Raw genomic sequence first — 17706 nt, forward strand, 5'->3', positions numbered from 1 at the left:
CTGGTATAACAGTCTTAAGGTAGCTACTAAACTTTATTAGTGGGTCTGTAGAGTTTCTCCAGACCTGTACCTACCCATCTTTCCTCTGCAAGAAGGCCAGGCCCAGCACTGGTGGGCCTTGGATTTACTTTAAGAGGGAGGAATCTGCTCTTCTTTGGTTTGGGATTCCGCTTGCATTAAACATAGACTCCAAACGTATAAGTAGTGGGGCTGTAAAAGGTCATGGGACATTGTTACAAGCTTGTAAACAATCTCAGTTGGACTGATACTGGAGGAAAATGCACAGGCAATATGGAGTGCTAGGAATTATCTCAAGTTCTGAGAGCCTAGAATTACCCAAAGGAATAATTTTATGCAGTAATTGTGAGTATTTATTTCGGTGATCAATGCCTGCACTTCTCTTTGTTTGAACCAATAAATAGCCCCTCATATAAACAGCTTGAGCATCTGGTTTCCTGCGAATATGGAACATGACTCTCTGTCACAGGGGTGATGTTCTTTCAGCCAGGTAACTATTTGATTGTGTTTGTGACTTCTCTGTTGCTATATAATTCCACCCCTTTGTTTCCAGTTATTCCTGACTTGCTTCTGGCCATGTAGCAAGGCAGTCCTGTGTAATTTTCCTACATGATGGGTGGTTTTGTTTTCACTTTACGCCCTGCTCTAAAGGGAGAGAGAAAGAGATTGTATCTTCTCCCCACTTCCTACATCTTGTAATTCTGCCATTTGTATCAAAGGGTCAGTTCATGATCGTTTTTTTGCTGTAGCAGCTTCCAGGGTGTGAAAATTGCTCCCCCTACACATCTGCCTCCGCACATCCTTCCTCACTACTTTTAAATGCATCTGAAAACTATTTTTGTAGAGAAATTTTTAGTTTTAACCAGTTAGCTTCCATAGAATCCACCGTGAGCCTGCCTACCTCCCTCTTTTCACCCTCACTTTTTTTTTCATATTTGCTGCTCATAGCATTTTAAATAGTGTAGTATTCCAAGTGCCTTGGAGTAGAGTTGTAAACCAAATTACCATGTACATGGCCAAGTTATTGGTGATGTCAGTGAGACAATAAAGTCTGACACAAAGTACAGTGCTTTTTTGGGGACCCTGTTCATATCTGTCATTGCTGGGACACTCCTAGCTCTCGCCACACTGTAACCTCTTGTTTGGGGCGTGTACCTTGCTCTAAGAAATTTATATGAAGCATGAGGACTGTGCTCTTACGAAAAAAATCTTTCTATGACTGCTGCCTTTACAGCAGTCCAGTGCCAGTAATAGATTCCAGGCAGTCATCACACTGAAAACAATCACTTCTATAGACAGTAATTTTGTAACGTAATTTGCTAGATGACGATGCAACACATCAACACTAATGTCAAACTGGTCATCGATGTAGCAGTTGCACTTCTTTATTATTTATCTCCAGCTTTCTGTATAGAAAGAGAATATACTTCAACATAGTTTATGGATGGAGGCTGTGGTTAGCAATCTGTTGCTGTGGTAGCATATTGTCTTTGGAACCTGGCAGCTGCAGCAGGGTATTGTTAGTTTTCTACACAGTTGAGGGATCAGCAGAAAAGAGAAAAGGGTCGACCTGTGTAAAGAATTCAGAAAAATAAAACACTCCATTTTAGTTCAAATATAGCAGTGCTATTTTCCTTTTATCCTCTTCGGGGCTGCTATTGTGTACCCACAAGGGGACCGGAAGGTCTGGCTGCTGCTAGAGTTATGGTAGCAGGAAGAAAGGTGGGACCTACGGAGAGGTGTCTACGGTCAAGATCACCTCTAACTCCAGAAAAAAACTGCATTAAGAACTAGCATAAGCCTAAAGTAGATTTTAAGCTCTTTGGGGCAGAGACTGCCTTCTGTATGTTTATAAGGCCTACTATAATAGCAGCCTTTCAGCACTACCGCAGTACTAATAATTAATAATTCTAAGTTTCTGAGGGTGGTGCTTTGATGAGACAGGATTGCCTTGGGGAAGCTATCTAATATCTTAAATATGGTATTAGGGTAGGCTGAATTGTCTGTAGATCATCCATAGTGATGGAGGAAGGATAAACTGCATCCCACCCAAAGCTACCTGGTCCTGGGATCTCCATGTGTGCATATATAGGGAGCACACTGACCCTCCGAACAGAAGCAAGTTCTCTTCACCATGGATTCATGAGAGCCGGAGCGGAGGCTGTACTGTTCAAAATATGCAGTCCTTAAAACCTGACATAGACACTTACTAGTAGTGGCTTGACAGTCTTCACCTCTGTGCCCATGCAGCTACCTCCCATTGGTTTTTGTTTTGATGGGGAAAATTGCACCCTGTTTGACCATAAGCAATCCCAATTAAAGTGGAGTTTTTCTTAAGTCTTGACCTACTACCCACAAATTCCCTTGGAGGCAGCCTCTCCTCCCACTGTAGTTTTCAAATTAGGCTAGATTGGATAGAGGACTAGGCAACAACAATGAAGTTTGTGGCACTTGTATAAATATTCATATCTGCAAATTGTCATACACGTCCTTGAAGAAAGATAGCAGCAATCAATTAACGAGTGGTGTCCATTTCAGCCTCTAAGGTGCCTTACTCAAAACATGCAAGTATTGCCTTGGCATTAGCTTCTTCAGAGGATGGATTCATAATGACATTTTTCTGTTAACTGAAATTTGGCATGTATGTAGTTTGTTTTTACTTAAACCTATGAATCACTCGAATAGCTAGTAATTTTCACAATGAAAAGGAGCATGATTTGGTTTCGGTGAAAATACTTTGCAACTACTTGCTACCTCTACTTGCGCTCGAGAGAAATAGTGTTTAATTAAATAGATTTGCTCATGTTTGCCCCCTTTTTAAGTTCCCTCCTTCAGCATTCTGGGCACATGTGTCCTAAGAACAATAGATCTGTCAAATAAGCTAATAACAAATGATATTCCCCTCCAATAGCTTATCAGGTGTAATAAATATCTCACACCCCTTGAACCCACTTGTGTTCTCCATACCGCTTTCCTGTCTCAAAAGCCTGGGAAAATAAGTCTTGCAGTGTGCCTCTAAGGACAACAGTCTTGGTCTCTGTGTTGGACCAAGGAAGGAAGCAAGTTCCAAAATGGAAGAACCTTTCCCATTCCCCATTTAGGGATCGGGGCAAAAATTGGGGATTGGTCCTGCTTTGAGCAGGGGGTTGGACTAGATGACCTCCTGAGGTCCCTTCCAACCCTGACATTCTATGATTCTATGATTCTTTCCTGAAAACATCCTGAGAGCCCATTGCAGCTATACCAAGGGCTTCTCAGCTTATGTGTCTAAGATGATGATATCAACAGTAGTGTTGCTACCTGAAGAGAGAAGCAGTCCTTCATCTTAGCAAGAAGAAGATGAAGATCCTTGATTCCAGTTTGCTTTTCTACCTCCCACAGCTCTTCTTCAGAGGCTTGAAGCAAAAGGAGCTTGTATGGGAAATGGAGTTTCCTCAGAAACAGGGCAACTGAATGTCTCAGAAGGTTGGTAATAGGATCTATTCTAGACCCTTTTGCTTCTCTATCATCACTTCAAGTAAGCCTAGAGCTGTAGTGAGCAAAATTTGTTTCTACATGGTAGCTAGTCAGTGGTCGAGGTAGAGTGAATATGGTGGGTTCATTTTAGTTTGCATGGACAAATGACCATATATAAGTAGGCTAGGAAGGATTCAGTTTTTATGAGTGTCGATAAACATTGATTTTGCCAGACACCCACAAACCAACAAAAAAATATTTCCATCGATAATAAAAATTTAGAGATAGGCAAAGTAAGAAAAATGCTGTTTGAATGCTTCATAAAGGCTGTCATTAAATAATTGTCTAGCACCCCCATAATATCCTGCAACTGTTAAAATATAAATCAATTAAAATTAAATTAAAATGGGGAATAACACCCAAAATTTCATGCAACTGTGGAAAATGTACATTGATAAAAATAAAAAATGCTTAAAAATAAACATTGATATCCATCAAAATCATTAAAAAAAAAAAATCCAGTTCTGCTAATCCTACATCAAAATCATCATTGCTCATTGGCAATCTGGTTAGCAATCTTGGCAGAGGGCCAGGGACTGAATGGGCAGGGAGACTGAATTATTTTCTCCCTTTATGTTTTGATTCCGAACATATTTTCTTCCTTCATCATTGGTGGTTGTCTCCCACTCTTCCTCACATTTTCTTTGCTGCAACTTCATTCTTGCAGTCCTCCACCCATTCCATCTATCTTGTCATCCCTTCCAATTCTACGTTGCCCTTCTTTCTCCTGTGCCCATTGTTCTATTAACTCATCTCCCCTCTTTTCCCTTTCTGCATCTGATCTCTGACTATGTAATTAAATATCTTCTTTTTAATGTGGAACTAACATGATAGTGGCCACCTATCATGCTGATCACTCTGATTGTGTTGCATCCTTCTCCCTTCTCTCACACCCCCTTTGTCTTTTGTCTGTGTATACTGTAAGTTTTTGGGGACAGACTCTATTTTATGGTATGTACAGTGTCTAGAGACAATGGGGCCCTGGTCCCAATGTGAGGCATTTGGGTACTAGTGAAATACAAATAATATACTCCCATCTGTATAAGTAGTCCTTCCAGGAGTTGAGTACAATGGAGAAGCTGACACTCCCTCTGCTTATACTGTAGCTGCTCTGTGGCCAAGAGGATTTTTATTCTTCCAGGACTGTCCATCTACCACCTTTCACAAGCACTAAATTTCACATGCACTATAAAAAGAAACCAAGAAAATGTATGACGACTGAGAGGTGTTTCATGTAGCACTTGCTGTTAGTTAATTTTGTCTGTAGACAATAGTTTTCATCAACAGATTCATGCAGCCCTCAAAGGGCAAAAGAACCCAGATTGGACCAGCTAAGCATATAATGAAGGCTTTTATTTAACTTCCCCCAAAAAATCTGAATACACCTGTCAAAGGAAGGAAAATACTGTGTGTCCTACGGCTGTGATCAACAAATCTCTAGTGTATTCAATGATGTCAGAACTATTAGAATTCATCTTAGTGTAGGTTGCAGTCTGTTACTATGCCATCTGTTGGTGAAAAGTTACAATTAATGCAATTTATTTAAACAGTAAAATGGCTGAATTAAGCTAATTAACAAAAATCACTTATTTTTATTGCACCTTTCATGCAAATAGCTCCTAAAGGGTTTTGCAAAATGTTCTATAAACTAGAGCTCATCACTGAAATGCCACCACAACAATTTAGTGCAGGAAGTGAAGGATGCCATATTGAAATTTCAGGAGAAAGATTTGTTTACGTGATTGTACTGGGTTTAGGAAGCAGACTGAGTGCACTTTGCACATATGAAGTAGGAGTAGCCAAGCTAGAAAGAAATAAGAATTATCCCAAACTTAAATCTTTGTTTGGTTTGGATTAGTTTCACTATGTGCCCCCTTTCCTTGCCCCAATCACCATTGCTGAGATCTTAAATGGGTTTTAGCAATTCCAACAGTCCCTGAGTACAGCACCCCACGCATTCTTCAAACCTTGCAAATTCACACAATGCAATCACATCTGGGGCTACTCTGTGGCAGAGCATGTGATTTGGCACATAGCCAAAATTTAACTGCAGAGCTAAGTGATCTTTTCACCTTATTCTTAAATGCATGTGAATCAAAGAGGCTAAACTCAGGCCTGGGGAGACTATTTGAACTAGGGAAAAGGAATTAAAAGTCTTGGGGCAGGGGTGAAGAGAGAGTTGGAGATGAGAGGGAAGAAAAATTACTGTATCTAACAGCAATGTGAAAGTTGGGGCAAACGTTTAAAGAACTCCTAGAAAGTGAATAAAGATGCAGAGCTAACTTTGACTAGGGTGACCAGATGTCCCGATTTTATAGGGACAGTCCCAATATTTGGGGCTTTTTTTATATGGGCTCCTATTATCCCCCATCCCCATTCACACTTGCTATCTGGTCACCCTAACTTTGAATCTGGGAATCTCCCACAGGCAAGTACATTGACAAAATGAGGAGGTGAAGAAAATATGATTAGAGGGGTGAGATAGCAGTTCTCGATGTATAAATATTCTACCACCTTATGTATTTGTTTGGGAGAGAGCATAATTCAAGCCGGGGAATGGCAGTTAGGAGACCTGTGTTCTATTCCTGGCTCTACCCCAACTAGTGGGTTGTTGAGCAAGTTCAGGGCATCAGCTTCCTCATCTGTAAAACAATGGGGATAACGACAACTCCTTGTGAAGTGATTTGAGATTCTTGGTTGGAAGCGGTATTTAAGTGTAAAGTATTATTGTGTTCTATACGTTCAGACATTTTTTCTTTAGCTTTAGCAATATTTAATCATATGACTACTTTCATTTTTAAAAACTTCAAAAACGTATATGCACCGTAGCTGTGTTATGCTCCAAATGTGGACCCACATATATGGGGAAATACGTTTAGACCTGCCTGAGCCAGGCTGTCATAGAATCCAGGATATGGGCTCTCTTGTGTGATTTCTGCAAATTTGCAGTGACTTCTTCCTTTCCAGGGTGAGATCATGTTTTGGTTTGTGGAGCCTTGGAATGGGATGGCTGGTGACAGTACTTCTCAGGGTGTGTCTGGGAGGGGGAGTTCTACAGCTCAAAGGGTAGTAATGCATGTTGGTGGTCTTTTTTATTCTGTGAATCTTGATACTCTTCAGCATGATTTATATCTATTCTATAACTTCCCAGAATTTTGTTTTTAGAGAAACAAATAAGCATTACCAAAATCAACCGTAGATCATTGTTCAGGTTTTGACAGCGTGTGACAATTTTCTTGATGTTAAAGTAGACGCCTTAGGCTCAATTCATTGGTGATATCAAGCCCCCAGATTGGAACACTGGGGTGTTTGCAGGTTGGGATTAAGATACATTGACAGATCTGCCTTTGACTGGTTCCCTACACTATGCTCATCTTAGCTTGTACAGCAATGGCCGGGGTGTGATGTGACTGAGGTAAAATTGATAGTGGTGTGTTGGCGATTTGCACTAGGTTTGTCTTTTGCCAATGTCGTCATCCCTTCATTACCAATAAAAATTCACGTCATTTTTTTAAAAGCAAGGATTTTTATTTATTTAATATTACTAATGTCTATAGGGACTATAATAAGAATGTAAGGATCAGACCTAGTACTGAAAAGAGATTACAGATTCAGCCACAAGATGGAGCTAGAATAATGCTGTACACACCTTGTTAGAGGTGTGTTTCATTGATGAAACATTTTTACTACTGCACCTCTCTCTCTCTCTCTCTCTCTGGCATCCTCAAAAGGGATAGGGGTTTTGCGCTGATCACTAGTTTCTCCCCATTTATTAGGTCACATTCCCAAACCTACCTGAGACAAAGTATAGGCTAAAGCACAAAGGACAAAGAAATAGAGGAAATATCTTCTTACATTTGGAAATCCATTTTTCCTACAACTTCTGTATATAAATCACACTATCCTACAAATTAAAACCTCTCAGATAATCAGATCACAAAGCTCCTGTCCAGTGATGCTTCTTTCATAGCCTTCTATGTTTAGCTGGGTTTTGGGTTCTGCTCTGCTCACCAAGTTAAAAGTAGACTGAGTGGTCAAATTAGGAAGCAGAAGGGAAAGAGGAGGAGAGAAGAGAAAAAAGGGCTGATAAATAGGAAGGTTTGGTCAGTCTTAAAATCAGGTGGATCAGTATAAATGAGAGAGAACAGTAAAGAATCTGGTAGCAGTCTCGGAGGACAACAGAAATTATTGCCAGTGTAAAAGTCAAAGAGGAATATTTCAGGGCACTGGAACAGAGAAGAGTTGCTGTGGACCCTTCAGATGACAAAATGTAATTTACAAAACCTTCCATTTATGGACTGCCTGAGCATCAAATCACATTTCTACCATTCAGTGTCTAGAGTGCTTGTGTGTTTGTTTTCCCATCTAGAAATTGGCTTAAGTCCTACTTAACTCAGAGTAATTGTACATAGATCTTATTTCTGTCTGTTCCTGCCAAAAGGAGGACAGGGAATGAGGAACTGGCAGAGCATTCCACATACTAGCACCTTCTCTGGCCATGCCACACCAAGGGGGAAAGTGATTATCATTACTATTATTATTTTTAACAACAAGATTAACATGAAAAATCCTAGCATAGACAGGGCACACTGTAGTTTTATCTTGATGTAACTGGTCAAAGTGAACTCATCAAGGTAAAATTACAATGTTTACCATCAATGGTAAAACTACCTTGTCTGCACTAGTGAATACATTGTAAAATCCTATGCTGTGTTAGCTATCTCTTTGTAAAAATACCTGTCATCTCTTTTTCCTAGTATATAAGTTGTCTACAGCTTTGCTAAGGAAACTCATGCATAAGCTAGCTGCATGAAGTAAATAAACTACCTTCCTGATAAGAAATCCACATGACCTGTTGGACATTCATGGCAGCTCGTCACTCATCGATTGGTTTGAAAAGCCAAAGCTGCTTTTGATGCCTACAGGTGGTGGATGAGCTTTTGACTGGTGTACTACACCAGGTGTAGGCATGTCTAGTAAGACATTTTTTGATGGCCAGCCAAATAGCTGCTGTTTTTTTTTCTTTTCCCCTTATCAAATTCTCAGTAGCAGTAGCCAGCATGAAAGTATTGGTGAATTTAGGAACAAACCAGTCACGGCTTGTACACTTTTTGCTGAGCTGGGAATGTATTCATTCTCTTTTTACATGTAATCTTACTGCATAACTGGTAACACTTTGAGGAAAAAGAATAGCTAAACAGCTTCTGTGAGGGTGGCTTTATCTTTCCAATACTGTTTATTCCTAATATTATTCAATTAGAAACAATGTAAACACATTTTATTTAAAATAAATACTGCCCGTGGGGTAGGTAGACTAAAGGAAAATAAATTTACTTAAACATTAGTGTCCTTCCAAATCTAACCTTTAATGTTTATGCAGGCCCTTGTGCATGTTTCATACATTACATCAATAGAGACAGCATAACAATTCTTTTAAAAACTAGAGTGGCTTCTCTGACTTAAAAGATATGCTTGACGCAGGGGAGGCAACTCAGTCTCTCCAAGATTTCATTTTCATCTCCATTAACTTCTCCTTCACAACGCTATCTCTTGTCTCTCCAATCCTTTAACTTTGGAGATCTGTTTGCTCAGACATAAAGACAGGAAGATGAAAATATTCAACTCTTACAATATGAGTTTCACGTAAAATACTTCAGTGCTTCCTCCTGGCCAGGACAGGATGTCGGGAAAGGTAACAAGTTTTTGTTCTAGGTTTTAAAATGACCAAGAAACACACCTTTTTCTGAATAACTATTGAACAAAACTTGACTCCCCTGCCTTTAGCCTGTTGCTACGTATACCAGATATCTACCTGTGCACATATACTTGAGGCACGTTTATACAAGACACATGTCAACAGAAAATGAATACCAGTTTTGTTCCATGTCTCTCAAACTGCAAGCCTAACTTTTAGCAAGCAATGGCAGGCTATAGCTGGAGAAAGAAGAGCAAGTCCCTATAAAGTGTAATATTGATTATATAATGGGCATGTGTCTATTGTATATGCTGGGTTTTTTTCCTTTTCGTTTTGAACTAAAGTGCTTGGTTTCTGCTTTATGATTACTAAATACATTGTTAGTTTTACTACAGTGCATGCTGTAATCTGTTTATGTGCATTAAATATCATGGTCCTGCTACGGCCCAATTAGTGTGCACATGTTGTTGCTCTAGTTAATTGCATGTTGTCACTCAGTTATTTGCACACTATATTGAGGTCCAAATGCTCTTTTGTACAGTGAAATTACACTCTATACGGGAATAATTGGAAAACTGGTGAGATTTTGTCCATTCTTGTCACGGTGAAGGGAGTTCTGATCCTTGCAGTGTCAGGGTTAGCTTATCATAGGGTTACAGAAAAAAATCTCCTTCCTCATTCTGAAGTTACACAGCCACTCCCACGGCTTCCAAGCAACACTGCAGCTGGGAACAACATCCTCAAGTTCTGCATGAAGTCAGCTACTCCTCCAGGTGAGAGAGCACACAACCATTGCAAGGGAAATTCCCTGAACTGCAAGACTTGGACTCTAGCTCACACACACAGAAGATCAGGGTTGGAAGGGAATTCAGAAGATCATCTAGTCTAACCCCCTGCTCAAAGCAGGACCAATCCCCAATTTTTGCCCCAGATCCCTAAATGGCCCCCTCAAGGATTGAGCTCACAACCCTGCGTTTAGTAGGCCAATGCTCAGACCACTGAGCTATCCCTCCCCCCTCTGACAGATTAACCAAATCTGCACCTTTTAGTTAGGTTTCAGAGTAGCAGCCGTGTTAGTCTGTATTCGATTAAGTGAGCTGTAGCTCACGGAAGCTTATGCTCAAGTAAATTGGTCAGTCTCTAAGGTGCCACTAGTACACCTTTTAGTTAGTCCACCTCCTTTCTTTATGAGAGAGGACCTCCATTTTAAACACAAATTTGCTCCAATTCCAGTGTTGTACTAATCCACATTCACAACTAAAATATTTACTTCCAAATGCTGAATTCTGAAATTAAGACCACAGAAAATGTGTTAAAAATGCTTAGCACTTACATGATGCTGTCCATGTTTAATATGCTTTTAAAAAAAACCCTAACTAATCTTCACAACAAACATGTATTTGGTAGATAAATATTTTTATTCTCAATTTATGGAGGGGGAAATCCAGGCAGAGAATGTGAGTGATTTGCTCAAGGATAGTCAGGATTAGTACTGGGAGTCAGGAACTCCGGAGTTCTATGTTCAGACTAGATCTCGTTCTAAATCTATAATGCCAATTAAGATTGAAAAGCTTGTCAACTCTTAATTATTGCTTTGACAACTATTTTTGTTCCTGTATCTCATTTGCTAGCATTCTGAAGTGTATTAGAACTTTTTAACTTTTGGCCTTTACCTTTATTATGACTTAACATTTTTATCCTAGCTTTTTGTCTTCTATGAAAGTGAATCCTACAGTACACATGGGTTTTAATCATACAAGGTTATGGGATACATATGACACAAGCGAAGTCCTGTCATAGCTTCTCTTCTAGGAAAACAATTGCTGATAGCTTTCTTTCGTTAAGTAATGTCTGAATTATTCCTGTGTCCCTTGAAAGAATGTCTGGCATGCCAATGTCAACCACCAGGGAGGGCAGACAAATGATCAACTGCAGGGCTTCCCACTTCTGCTCAGCCAGCCAGCCAGCTGCTTGTGGCTTCTGCACCTGTCCTGGGTTTTAAGGACAATTAGATCTTTATGGATCCATTTATCTCATTCTTTCCAAAGATCAGATATTAAAAGAGGCAAGTGCCCACACCTTGCAGATGAACTCTAGGAACTAAGGCTGTCACCTGTCCTAATGATAGTACCCCCTCATTAATGTATTTAGATCAAAAAGACACAGGGAGACAATTATTGCAGATATAAAGGGTTTGTTTTGGGGGGTTTTTTTGTTTTTGTTTTTTTACAGAAAGGCAACTACAGTATGTGTCACAGTTCAGGGTAACTGCACCTGGATTTCTCCTCTGTGATTCTTCAAGGGTAATCTTGATTCTTTGATCTTCAGCTATTACTGTTTTAGGCAGAGACCACTGTCTGACTCCCTCTTCACCAGGAGCCTTCCTTGCCTACACTGTGATATCCTCCGAAAGCCAGACCACTTAAAAGGCAAGCACCTGCGCTTTGCTTTCTCTCCAGAGACTATGAATAGCATAAATATCCCATAGTTAAAAGTTAGCACCTCGTTCTTAATAAGCAAGCACACTTATTCTTAAGGTGAAAGCATTATAGAGAAAACATATTAAAAATGTTTAAAGAACCTGTCTGCATGTTAAAAATCTTACTAGAAGTCACTCCACCTCCAACCATGAGCTCTGGTAGATGTCAGTCCTTCAAAACCCACAAATGGATTTTTATCAAGTTCACAACTATCTCATATTCAGAACCAGAACAACCATGAATAGTTTAGTCTTTCCTTTATACAGCTTGGGTCATTGATCTTAGCTTTGTGATCAGCAGACAAAGGCCCATTCCTCAGGGTGTAGCTTCAAAAGTCTAGGTTTTCATTCATCACCCCATAGATATTTCCCATGGAAGCCACTTAACACTTTTTGTTCCAAAAGTCCATTCTTAGCTGGCACGTTGTTCAATATAGTCCTTTGAACCCCCCAGGTCTCACATCTGTCACATCTTCCCCCCCCCTTGGAGGTTACATACAATGCTAGCCCACAATAATATATAAACAATTCATTTAATACAATGGACCCCAAAGATACTTAAATTTAATTCACCAAGGTCTCCCAAAGATATTGCAGGAAGCTGTCATATCCCACTGTATATAACAAACATTCAGCTCTAATAAGTTGTTACCATTATCGGTCAGTGCAATGTCTAGATTTTTCTAGTTAAACTAGACATTTGGTAAGTGCTACAAAAACAAATTCAAGAGCCAAATTAGTTGATGTATGGAAAAAATTATAGTTAAGAAGCCTTTAAGCTGTCAACACATCTCTGTGTACAGGGCTGGTTAACTCTGGAGAACTTCTTTGCATTAGGTGGGACATTTTCCCTTGCCAAAATTATTTTAAGTTTGCATGTATTTGTCAATTTGAATATCAAGAAAGTACAGTTTAAAATATGTTCTTGGTACTGCATAGCCTCAGACAGAGATAAAAGTAAAGTTACCAAAGAGTCACTTCATTGAATGACAAGCAAAATATTCAGTCAACATTCAGCAGCATTTTAGTATATATAGTGTGGGTGTAAGGGCAGATGTGTATGTGTGCCCATTTAAAAGTCACCTTACAACATTCATTTGCTACTTTTATAGACAGCAAATGGATTTCTCTGCAAATATTTCACTACCCCATTTCAGGATAGCTGTGAGAACCCATCATGTTTTCAGGACAGATTAGAATGACATTTAATGTTGCATTATGTTCTGGTCATATTCCCCATATGTAATGGCATCATTGTGTTGGTTGGGGTATGTAAAGTCTTCATTCAGTATTATATGGTGCATTTTAAGATTTCTTTTCCTGATACATCAAGCTGAGGAAGAACTTGTTAAAAAATCATTGCTATCTAACGTGCTAAAATGTTGATCTACTGAGTCACCCTTAACATTACTTTACACACATTTTCAACTGAATAAAATGTGAGAAGTGACATTTCAGTTCATTTTTTTTCATTTATCCGCTTCAAGGGAGAATAAACAGATTTACAATTAATGTACAAAGCCATTTTCTCTTTGTGATGTAATAAACAGTTTGATAACTCATTAGCTTCCTTCCCTCTATAACTACTGCCACTGTGAAGAACCAGTTGGTTTTGTTCCGCACACCCACTTTAGAAACAAACACTATGCACATGGCTTGTTGTGCACTGACTCCCCTCATATTGCTTCTCAAGGGACTTTTTTTTGTTGAAATACTCCATGAACAATATGAACTAGTGAGATTATGGTATCATAAATTTGAGCAAGTGAGCATGGGATTTTTTAGGCAGATGCTTTGTTTTTGTTAACACCTATTTAACACTAATGATTGACTAACATTTGGAGAAAAGTTCTTTTTGTTAAACATTCAAACAAACTCTCCCTCCTTTTTCAATAGTGGGCTAAGAAAGCTCTTACTCCAATTCTTTAGTCCTTCAAAGAGTCCTCTACCCAAAACAGGGTAGACAAAATTTTATATTTGTAAAGTTAAAAAAAAAAAGTAGAACTTTTAAAAATCCCAATATTTCTGAGACACCTTCACATATCATAAAGAAGCCGCAGAGGGTACAAGCCCAATTCTCTTCCCCTTGTAGGCCATCTTTAAAGTTCCTTTACATCCCTCCTCCTCACCACATTCTATTTATTATTATTCTTGTTTATAGAAGGACTTTCTATGCTTTTGGCTATAAATCACAAACCAGTGCTACTTCTAAAGCGTTATCCGCACTGCAGTGTAATGACTGCATGGCATCTCTCCAAGTCCTGCACCCACTGAATTTCAAGGCTGTAAACCACACCCTACTGCACTGATGAGAGTCCGGTAAAAATAAGAGACCCTCCTTCTCTAAACTTACCTTTAACAAGTTCTCTCACAATGCAGAGTCCATAATAAATATAGAGGCAGGAGCTGCCGCACTCTAGAAATCAATATTTGTCATTAAAACACTGAGTATTATCATAGCAAAGATAATAGGTGGCTGTGGTATATCTAGAGCATTACCACCGGAGTTTATTATTTTTGTTTTTTGGCAGTAGCACCTACTGTCTCCACTCAAGATCAGGGTCCCATTGTGCTAGGCACTGTACAAAAACATAGTAAGAGACAGACCTTGCCCTAAAGCACTCATAGTCTAACTAGTATAGAAATGAATACTACTTAGAGTTTGGTCTCTTCCCTGTTTTCCATTTATTCAGACTATTTCCTGTTCATTGCCAAAGTCTCATTAGAAAATCCACAGTATTTTCAACCAAGTAATGTATCAGTACAGAAATGCAGGTCCATTCGTAAAAGCCTTAACTTACCATTGAAGGGAAAAACTGAATGCATCCTTGACCTGTCCACATCTTAAAACAAAGGGGAATGGATGGCTATCCACCAGGGAAGCATGTCTGTGTTACCAGGGAAACAAACAGCAAAAATAAAGGAACCCTCAGTGTTCTTGTCATTTAGATTTTTTTCAGCTGGAAACAGGGCCTGTGTTAAAATAATGGAGACATTGTTCTGCCTTCAGGACTGTGTGCTGTCCTCACTGGATGACAGACATATCTTTCTCCCCATCATGTTGTCACTCATAAGGAGAGCCACTCAGTTATGTATTCAGAGGAGAACCATTGATATTTTCTAATCCTTGGGCAGTGTGCAATGCACCCATCTTCCAATGAATTCCAACGCCCCCAAACTGTGGTCACGGTAAATGTCTCATATTAATCAGGGCCGAAGCTAATAAGTATTTTTGGACACTGGTAAAGAGGAGTTGGACTTAAAATGAGTGCATGGTGGGCAGTAAGGGATACAAAGGAACTTTTAAAGGTGACCTGCAAAGGGAAGAAGTTGGCCTTGTGCCCTCTTTTGCTTCTTTATGCTATATAAAAAGGGCTCAGGAGTTGGTGGTGATTCAGTATGTGTTATTCGTCCCTGTGAGTCAGTATTGGAAACATGCATCAGCTGGACGTTAGGAGGGGAGATGTTGTAATGTTGGAGATGCCATATTTCAAATGAGATGCAAAATTGGGACACTGTGTACTTGCTGTCAATGAAAGGTACTATGTAAGTGCAAGATTAGCGTTCTAACTCAAGTATGTATGAAATATTGTGCCTTGTCCTTAAATTATGGCCCGTGATCCTGTACTGTCAAAGTCAATGGGAGCTTGGCTGCTCCTTTCAATGAGCATATGATGAAGTCCCCTGTGACTAATTGTTCTCCCATCCAGATCACAACAATTACATGAAGAGATGGAGACAAAAGAGAGAGAGATTCATTGCAATTGGTATTTTTTCTGGGGTGTGTGTCTTCAGCCTCCTGATGGAACTTGACGTTTGAAACAAACCCTCAATACCTAGCATCAGAACCATATTCTCCAAGATGAGGGCTGGATGGGACTTGCTTCAGAACTATTGATCAGTGTTGTACTTACTTGCTGCGTAATCTTGGACAAGTCACTTGATGTCTCTGCCTTGGTTTCCCAATCTGCAAAATTCTTATCTCACAGAGAAGTGTTTTAAGGATTAATGACTCAAGACTGGTAGAGTGCTTTGAATAGGTAAAGCACAACATAAGTGTTTAGTAGTATTAACAGGCAGAGAGGTCACTGCTGAGTAATGTGCATGTATGGAGTACACACGGAGGGATATTTTTTCACTCAACAAAATGTTTTGGGCAAATGTTGGAATATAAACTTTCCATGGCAGTTGGTTTTGGGTAGTTCAGAGTGGCAGTTGAGTTTGAGTGGATGGAACATAGATCAGCCATAACCTATTAGAGCAGTGATCCAGCTCATCCAGTATCCGATGGTTACTATGACAACCAGAAAATCTATGACATCTATCGGGCTGACAGTGGCCAGTATCAGATATGTCAGAGTAAAGTGCAAGAAACACGACATGGACAATTTACAATAACCATCCCGTGGGAGGAAATTTCTTTCTACTGGTTCAGTTAGACCTGAAGCATGAGGATTTATACCTTATGATTTTTATTCTCCATATATAATGTCCATTTAAAAAAATAAATTTAAATGGAGATTTTATATATATATATATATATATCCATTTAAAAAAAATCCTGCTACATTCTAGCTAATGGTATCTAGAGGCAATGAGTTATCTAGGTTAATTATGCATTGTGTAAAAAAAGTATTTCCTTTTTATCTCTTAAATTTTCTGCCTTTAAGTTAATCAGCTGTCCTCTTGTTCTTGTTAAAGAGCCACACCGAAATTACCTTCTTTGTCCCATTCATTTTATATATCACTCTTTTATCCCCTCTTTTTTGTTACCTTTCTCCTCTCTTATTTGATTCCTCTGACGACAGGATTAGGGTGCTTGGTTTGGGGCACTGTGGCAGAGGATAGACATCAAGACGCTTAAATAAAAAGTAACCATCTGTGCCCTGTCAATGCTAACATTTGGGTGAGAAAACCTGTATTTGTGCTGGAAATGGCCCACCTTGATTATCATACACATTTTAAAGAGAGTGGTCACTTTGGATGGGCTATTACCAGCAGGAGAGTGAGTTTGGGGGGGGGGGGGGCGGAGGGTGAGAAAACCTGGATTTGTGCTGGAAATGGCCCAACTTGATGATCACTTTAGATAAGCTATTACCAGCAGGACAGTGGGATGGGAGGAGGTATTGTTTCATGGTCTCTGTGTATATAATGTCTTCTGCAGTTTCCACAGTATGCATCCGATGAAGTGAGCTGTAGCTCACGAAAGCTCATGCTCAAATAAATTGGTTAGTCTCTAAGGTGCCACAAGTACTCCTTTTCTTTTTGCGAATACAGACTAACACGGCTGTTACTCTGAAATTTGCACCATTGCTACCCATGATGGAGCTGAAATTACTATATCAAGAATAGGAAATGTTTGGCAAAAAAAATCTACTGTATGGGCCCCATAAATGTTTACAAAGGGCTGTTTCCTAGTGTTTTTCTCATTGCATTAACTTTTTATCATGGAAATTTGATTTTTTCCTTGTACTTACAACTAGCTGAGAATAACACTTAAATCAGCACTGAGGAGGTGGAAATATACAACAGGAAAAATGCACACTAGTTTTCTGGATATTGAAATGTGGAACTATGACTAACCACAACTCACACATGATTTATTGATTACAACCCATCATCTCAAGGGCAACTATAAAAGTGAATTATGTTATTCTAATTCGTAAACTCTACTGCCCCCCTTACCTCCCACTGAAGTCAGTAAGAATTAAAGATGTACAGTAGGAGGTCCTAAGAAACAAATGACTCAGTATTGGTTAGGAATAAATGAGGTGAGGGGGGCAAATACTATTGTGAAGTATCTATGTAACATAGGTTGGGACTCAGGGTTAAAGCCATGAATGGGAGAATGAGGGATTCTGGTCAGTCTTAGCTTGTTATGGTGAAGTGCTCCTCCTAGTCTGAGTACACGCCTCCCAGCTCCTGCTGGCCTCAGGAGTTAAGAGTGCAGAACCAAAGCAAACCAGCCTTTGTATTTATTTTGTCTCTTGAAAGAGAA

At 39.4% G+C, this 17706-nt stretch overlaps 1 long non-coding RNA gene across 1 annotated transcript in view; it reads right to left on the reverse strand.

Annotated features, from left to right (window-relative positions):
- LOC140898837 (uncharacterized) overlaps positions 1-14547 on the reverse strand; it is a 78461-nt gene extending 63914 nt beyond the window's left edge. Inside the window, exon 1 of the long non-coding RNA XR_012155121.1 lies at positions 14510-14547. This is a non-coding gene — a long non-coding RNA (uncharacterized LOC140898837). The remainder of the gene's footprint in view (positions 1-14509) is intronic.
- Between the last annotated feature and the right edge of the window lie 3159 nt (positions 14548-17706).

The sequence above is a fragment of the Lepidochelys kempii genome, chromosome 15, assembly GCF_965140285.1.
Source record: "Lepidochelys kempii isolate rLepKem1 chromosome 15, rLepKem1.hap1, whole genome shotgun sequence".
NCBI lineage: Eukaryota > Metazoa > Chordata > Testudines > Cheloniidae > Lepidochelys > Lepidochelys kempii.